This window comes from Myotis davidii, unplaced genomic scaffold (genome assembly GCF_000327345.1).
Source record: "Myotis davidii unplaced genomic scaffold, ASM32734v1 scaffold550, whole genome shotgun sequence".
In the NCBI taxonomy this organism is placed as follows: domain Eukaryota; kingdom Metazoa; phylum Chordata; class Mammalia; order Chiroptera; family Vespertilionidae; genus Myotis; species Myotis davidii.
This window is the reverse complement of record NW_006282082.1, coordinates 553,359-561,750: the sequence shown is the minus strand read 5'-3', so window position 1 is coordinate 561,750 and position 8,392 is coordinate 553,359. Positions and strand designations below refer to the sequence as shown.

At 35.5% G+C, this 8,392-nt stretch overlaps 1 long non-coding RNA gene across 1 annotated transcript in view; it reads right to left on the bottom strand.

Annotated features, from left to right (window-relative positions):
- Positions 1–5,368: 5,368 nt before the first annotated feature.
- The window catches only part of LOC107183275, a 20,435-nt gene continuing 17,411 nt past the window's right edge, over positions 5,369–8,392 (bottom strand). The window contains exon 3 of the long non-coding RNA XR_001514066.1: positions 5,369–5,380. This is a non-coding gene — a long non-coding RNA (uncharacterized LOC107183275). The remainder of the gene's footprint in view (positions 5,381–8,392) is intronic.

The following is an 8,392-nucleotide window of genomic DNA, read 5'->3' as shown; positions in this document are numbered from 1 at the left end:
AGCAGAGAGTTTCTATCACAGTAAAGAAGCCATAGTGGCCCAGCCAGCATGTCTCAGTGGTTGAGTATCGATTTATGAACCAGGAGGTCATGGTTCTATTCCCAGTCAGGGCACATGCCTAGGTTGCAGTTTCGATTCCCAGTGTGGGGTGTGTAGGAGGCAGCCAATCATGGTTTTCCTTTTGTCTACTGATTTTTTCCTAATTTCTTTACATGTATTTAGTCAACTAAATTAGGCAAGCTAATTGGCAACAACATTCATAACAGACATATATGCCATAAATGTTGACAATAATCCAGACAAGCCAGCAAATTCTGAGTGGAAGCTTCTAATCTGTCACTTTCCCTTTACTGGTAAGTGATAGAGCCAAGATTTTATTTACTCTTATAGCACATAAGGTATTTAACATTGCTGATAAATCTGACACAAGGCAAACTGGAAATTAAATGAAGATGAGGCAGTCATTGTGGGTAAAGTTTATATGTTGGCTCTTCTAATTAACGCAAAGACAACCCAATGACTCAATGGGGAAATAATATGAAAATTGTAGTGCATGATGTGCACACTCTATATAATCTTCTTAGAATAATAGCTACCATTTATCAAATTCTCTATATTCCAACCAATGTACGAAGAACTTTAGATTGGTATGTATTAAATCGCCCGATGTTCATTATTTGAAATAGATGATGTTAGTATTTCTATTTTAAAACAGTGACACTGAGGCACAGAATTCTTACATAAGTTGACCAAGGTCAACACAATTAGTAGTGGAGCTGGAATTTGAATCCAAGAAGTGCGCTTCAGATGCTGCACTTTTAACCACTACAGTGTACTACCTCTTGTACTCCAAGAATAAAATGAGTTCCTCATTCCAAGTATACCACATTTTCCATGGTTGCTGGGGTCCTGCCCAGCAGGTCCAGGGGTTCCCCATAGGTGCGGACGGAGTCGGCGAAGAAGGAATGACACGGAGACAGCGTTCAGTTGATCAGCAGCCTTGCCAGGATCTCTAGCCACAATCTCCAGCCAAGTTTTGTGTCCATGTTCTCTTGCTAGGTTCTCCAGCCAGAAGAGGTTTTATTCCCTCCCTAACTTCAGGGGAAAATCCCTACCTGGGGAAACAACCTTTCTCAGAGAGGTGACCTTGGTTAAAACACATAGTGCCAAGAAGGTGACCAAACATTTTAAGAACAGTATGCCATATATGCCAGGTCCCTTGAAACAGCAAGGATGGACCGGCTCCCGGCACATGGTAGTAACTCATATTTCTAAGGTACAATTTAATACTCTTAAGCAATAAGCAACTAATTATGTCAGATTCTTCCCACACCTAAGTCTTTCCCTTACAGGAAGTCAGACTTCAGGAGATAAATTAGTGGTTTTAGGGCATTAGAATAACATTTAATTTACTGCTGAAGTAATGGGATAATGCATTAAATGGTGCCCTTGAATGCAGTGTGAGAAATATGTCTCTAAAATAGTGTATATAGCCCTTAATCAAAAGTCATCATGATAAAGGCTTCCTTGTCAAATCCTCAGAGTTTTAACTTTGTACAATGTACAAGGCACTTTCTTAAGCCAATTGTAATTGAGGTTAATTATTTTGGCCATGACATGAGGAAAACCTACCTGTTTTATCTTTTCTGTTAAAAGAGAATAGGGAGTGATTATAAATGAGCACAAAGTTCTTTGAAATAAGTTTTTTTTTTTTTAATTAGACTGGTCATGAATGCACAACATTGCAAATATACTAAAATTCATTAAATTGTACACTTAAAATGGGTGAATTTTATAATTTGTATAATGTAAATTAATAAGTTATTTTGATAAATCCACATAATGTTAAAAAGCCTGGGTGAATATAGAAAAGTAAAATTCATATCTCAATGCTATGAGATATGAATTTTACAGAGTTCTCAGTGTGTGTGTGTGTGTGTGTGTGTACTATGCTGGTAGGAGAAAAGGCCCTATACCTCCCTGCAACAACTCTACTACATTTTTCTAATTTACTATCATAAAAAAACAAAACAAATAAATAAAAAACTACACCCAAACTCCATCCTGGAGACTACAGCAGCTGCAGCAATAAAGTAACAGCTGCCTGACTCTTTCACATGAGGTTTAACTTAAAACTTTTAGCAGTAAGAATTCTCTGCAACAATTAGTTCTCTCTCTCTCTCTCCCTCTCCCTCCCTCCCTCTCTCCCTCTCTCTCTTCTGTCCTAGAATTTCCTATAGATTCTAATACATCCTGTCTGTGCTTTTGAACTGGCCTCCTGTTCAGCTGAAGATCATTGAATATTCCAGTCTATTGACTACAATACAAAAAAAAAATCTTTTATATATTTTTAAAAGCCATTGTTCAACTCTATTTTTAGAAACTTTTCACTCAGGATCAAAGGTCTACACTGAGCCCATTAATTTCCCTGGCCAAGAAAATAAATAAAAAAGACAACATTAATTTCCTCTTAGTTTAAAAAAGTAGTTTCTGACCTCTACATAAGATTGTTTAAATAAACAATCTGAAAGGAAAATGTTGGCAGATTGATTTTGATGTGGGAGAGTAAAGTTGGCCTTGTACGTGGGACCTATCAACAGTGTTGGGACCTGCCTCAAATTAAGCTAATTGAGTTCCACAGTTGGTGGATGGACATAAATTGTCTTAGCATTTCACATTCATTTCCAGCATTCATGTATTGATGTATTGTCAGGCTTCAGTGATAAAGATGATGAAGTTGCTCTACACATGTAAGAAATGTGAGAGTGACTCTTAAAGTTTCAATAAGTACTCCTCAAGGTCTTTCGTATAATCCAGTGTAATTTAATACTGGAATGATTTACTCTTGCATTATTATATATAGAAATAATTCTTGGCTTTGAATTCAGAATCCCTAATCTCTCCTTCATCCTTATACATTTACACCCTTTTATCAAAAGTTCTTATGAAGCCCAAACCATTCCTCTGCTCTACCCTGTCAAACTCTTCTCTATGTAAAGTGATTTATGCATACTTCATCTCCCTTATTTTCCAGATCTGTGTCTATATTTCTTTCATGTGGAATCTTTTCTTTCTAAGCATAATTTTATGTCTCTTCCCACCTTTAAGACCCAGCCAAAACTCTTCTCCCTAAGAAGTCTTTTCTGATTGCTTCACTTGCCTTTCATATATGAATACAAATTCTACTGTTAGTATCTTATCCAAGAGGTTTTATTAGTTGGCGAAAGTCAACTTAAAGAAATTTCTCCTTGAGATAAAATTATGTAGCTTTTTAATAACTATTTTTTACCTTATTAGCTTTAAAATAAAATATGAACTTCCTCATCCTATTGATAAATATTATATTTGCTTAACTGTTAGTTATTCTAATTTTAAAAATGTGAACTTTGTTACAACTGTATTGCATCATTGCTATTTTTTGTTTTTGAGTAGCATAAAAAGGACTTTTTCTGGGCAAGGATATTGAAAAAATGTGATGGTTCAAGTTGTTTGAATTGGTAATATAAATCCCAAACGATTATAAAAATAACAAAATTTTGCAAAATTTTGCAAATAAAACTGGGAAGAGTATTTCTATTTGGTTAGGCTAAATGTAGTGCATAAGCATCCTGTTCAGAAATCACGGAGATGCTCTATCTGCACATTGTCAAAACAAATGATAAAAAAGCAAAGCCTAAAGCTTTAGTTCTCATTGAATTGTATTATCTTCTCTTCCTTCCTTCCTTCCTTCCTTCCTTCCTTCCTTCCTTCCTTCCTTCCTTCCTTCCTTCGTTCTTTCCTTCCTTCCTCCCTTCCTTCCTTCTCTCCATCTTTCCATCCATTCTTCCTTTTTTTCTTTCATAAATATTAATCAGGTACAGAACTTACTACAATTCGAAGAAACACTTTTATTTTACTTCTTCTAAATTGGCCTATATATATTCTCCTAAGGAAAAACAAAATCAGAATAGACTAGGAAAGAACAGCAGATTGTGGCAAGTTCCAGTGCTTAATTTTCATCTGATGCACACATCTGTTCCAGTGTTTATTTTCATGAATTTATCAACTGATAAGTCCTATTTAAGAATCAAGTTTTCATAGACGTGACATAATTTTTAGACAATCAAAGCAGTAACATATGGTTTAAATTTTTCTTCGTTTAATGCCTTTTTCTGTTATTTTAACAGTGAAAACACCAAGTAAAAGTAAAATTCATAGGTATTAGCAATTAAGTATTTTCTTTGGTCAGTTTAACTTGTCTTTAATGTCACATTTCAGCTATTAAATCTAGAGGTAAAAACTTAGTACAAGGCATAAGGGTTTGTTAATCTGCAATCATCAGGAAATAGCCTGCGATTATATCCTAATGTTTCCCTTTCCATTTCCTGAAATGCTATATCTTTCTTGCTGTATGAGGGAAAATAATCTAGGCCCGAGTCATAGTTTCTTCTAGGACTATAACTACAGAGACAATCATACCAGTCAGAGAATCTACAAAGTGATATTTTCCTGATCTCAGCTCTGTTTCAAAAGCCTTTCGAAACCAGCCAGATCACTAATGTTTGAAAAGGTTATATATGTTTGATACATATTTAAGATAATTTCCTTCTACAAGTATGTTATCATCCCCTCTTATCAATCATACTACCATTATAACCTTCCATTTCCATCTTTCTTAAATTACAATTTAGTATTTTGTTTTACTGTAATAAATGTGAGCATGATAGACCTGGAGAAAGAGTTTAGTTAGTGAATCAGATTTAGGCACCAAAGAAATGTCTGCTTTTTCATTATAGATCCTGACCTTCCAGCCATCAAAGCAATTATTTTAGGTTAAGGTGGCATCTTAATGAAATCATAATTTAAGTAAAAGTATACTGCATACAAAGAATAAAACCATTACCAGTTATTAAATGTCTGCACAGGTTATCTAGGAGTAGCAATGGAAAACATGAGTAAAATTTGGAAGGAGGGGAACAGCTACATTTTGATGAGGGATGGGAAAGAAAAATTTACTGTGTATGTAATGTAGACTTATATTGAAATTCCCTGTGAAAGTTCCTCAGTAACATGAAGAAAATTGCCTAGACAAGACAAATAAAAAAATAAGAAGGGAGATTTATGTAAATAGGTGAGAGAAGGGAGCCAAAGACAGAACTCAAAACTTACCTTGGAGTAGCTTTGGTCTACAATAGGAAACACTGACTTGAAATTGAAGAAAGTATATAAATCTACTGTGTGCATGTATACATGTGTGCTCATCTATGCATATGCATGTGTGTATGTGTGATTCTATATGCTTAAAATATTTTGCACAAAAAATCATACATATAAGTACTGGTAATTGATACAAGATTTTAAAGTAAAACAATCTTTGGAACCAGGCTAGAAACAAAGGAGGCTTGTAAATGGTCAATAGCATTTTACTTACTAAAGGCCTGAGGAAAGTGCTAGAACAATTTGTGGAAAACCAGATAAAAGTATGCCTAACACATGTATGGCTCTTCATGGCTCTGCTTTATGTCAACAGCTCAAATTTTGCACTGGGACCTTTGATAGCATAAAAGGCTCAGATCTCTCTTGATATTGAGTGGCTCAAAATAAATGCTCTATTGCACTCTATGTAACAAGAACATCTCTCACTATTCCTTGACACTGTTAACAGTGGTACACAGCTTATGCTGTGGTCAAGGAGAATTTGAGTCATTTAGTAGAAAGACTTAAGTAAAATAGCATTTCTAGAAGTAACTCAGATTCAGTCAATTGGACTAAAGAATAAAAGCTTGTGGCAAGTATAGTGGTTTTCCAATTGGAAAAGATAGAACAAAAATTGGGAAGAGACACTAGCTAGTTTTGCTCAGTGAATAAAGCATCAGTCCACAGACTGAAGAGTCCTGGGTTCAATTTCGGTCAAGGGCACATAACTCAATTGCAAGCTCTATCCCCAGCTCTAGTTGGGGCCATGCAGGAAGCAACCAATCGATGTGACTCTCTCACATTGATGTTTCTCTCTCTGTCTCTCCCTCTCCCTTCCACTCTCTCTAAAAATCAATGGACAAACATCCTCAGGTGAGGATTAGCAAACAAACAAAAAAATTTGGGAAGAGGAAATTAAAACCCAATGATCAAGGACATTATCATAAGAGGGCACTGAGTTTATAATAACTAAGTTTACTCTCCAGTCTCAGGTGACCTCATTCTGTTCAAGAAAGAAGGGAATGAAACTTCCCAGGTTAAATTAATTTAAATGTATATAAAGTCTGGTACCTAGGTTCATAAAACTACTTTATATGACATATATGAACTGAATCGTTTCACCCCCTCAAATGCATATATTGAAACCCTAACTCTCATTATGATGAACTTGGAGATTTAGCCTTTGGAAGATAATTTGGTTTAAGATGAGGCCATGATCTTATAGTGCCCTTATAAGAAGAGTCACCAACGAGCATGCTTTCTCTCTCTCTCCTTGCCATGTGAGGACACAGGAAGAAGGCTGCCATCTATAAGCCAGAAAAAGAGTGTCACCAGACACTGACCATGCTGGCACCTTGATCTTGAATGTTTGGCCTCCACAACTATAAGAAAATAAATTTATGTTATTATACCACCCAATATATGGTATTTTGTTATGGTAGCTTGAGCCTCCTGAGACAGAGAGGGAGACCTGGAAAGGAGTCATTAAAAAAAGATTTAGGACTTTTAGTTTACTAAAAGACTGACTGACATATTAAAATGTGATAAGACCAAGAAGAGGTAAATGCTGAGTTAGGCAATAGTAATGAAGATGCAGATCCCACTACAAGAACAACAGCAGGTGCTAATATTCCTTTCATGTGGTGAGCCTACTTCTTTAATTTTATACTAAATTCATAACACTGCATCTTAATGGGAAATATTACAAAGCACTATCTAAAAGAGGGTAGCCAATGTTATAACAGGGGAGTTAAAAATCAGTACTGAGTATTAGGTACAGCATGTTGCCCTGTGTCAGGGGTGAGAGCATTTACACTGTAGTGTGAGCAATAGTATATAGCAGCCCTACTGCAATTCAGGAAAGGTGCCTTGTAGTTCTGGCTTTTCCCCTGAGTAAAATGATTGTGTAACTTTGGGCAAAGAAGGATGATAAACCATACAATCTCCAGGGAACTATATAAGCTTTAAAGTTTCTTCTCACTTAAGAGTCTATGATTCCTCATTTAGGAATATCTTACAGTAAATGAACACTTTCAGAACAAGATAACTGCTATTGAATGACAGTGGTATGTCCGGTATGTAATTAATTAATTTTTAAAGCTTGGTACCCACCACAACAGAAGAAAAGAATGAGCCTTCTGAAGAAAGAATCACCATGAGTTTTCTAGCATGTGTTTTAGTCTGTGCAGTCCTACTAAGACATGTGTCCAGATTGAGGAGTGGGAGGAGGACAAACAGAGTTGAAAACGGCATTGTTAAGACATCTATCACAGTATTCTGGATTTAAATTATTGCTGTTTTGTTGGCCACAAATCATCAAGCAATGCTGTGGTAACTCTGACCAATAGCATGCAATAAAACACAACAAAACATGAGACTGGGGTGTATAATTTGTGTTCAAATATCAGATTTAGTAGTTAAGAGTAATATGATTTTAGGCAAATTTAACCACCACCATAATCTCCATCATTGTTATAATAAAATAGCAGCAACCAATGCTATAAATTGAGCATCATTAGGTTCCAGGTTGCAATTAATTATTTTATTAATTTGCAAAAACTCTACAAGGTAAGCATAATGGGTCACATTTTACATGAGTTTGCACATAGTTAAACAGCCAATAAGTTGCAAAGTTAATTTATTAGAATTATTTGATTCTAATGCCTATACTTTTAGCTTCTTTTTTAAAAAAATGTATTTTCACTTATTTCAGAGAGGGAGAGGGAGAAATAAAAACAATGATGAGAGCTTCATTGATCTGCTGCCTCCTGCGTGCCTCACACTGGGGATCAAACCTGAAGCCTGGGCATGTGCCCTGACCAGGAATTGAACCATGACCTCCTGGTTCTTAGGATGACACTCAACCACTGAGCCACACCAGCCAGACCTTTTGGCTTTTTTATGATACTCTGCTTCCTGAACCTCTGCTTTCTCATCAATATAACGAGGAAAGTCCATTGTAATAATAATATGATGTTAGAAATAAATGAAAACATTTACTATACATTAATGATTCCATAGATCATGACTTTTGTTATTAGCTCCTCCTCCAACCCTATCCTTATAAACACATCAGAGAATCAGGCAGTGAGACTTTTCATTCCTTATTCAAGAATATGCATTGATTGGTTGTTTCCACAAGAGCCATCTCAAAATTTAATGTCCTGGTAGGTAAGAAAAATCACTAACAAGATACTTAAGTAATAAAATTTGTTTT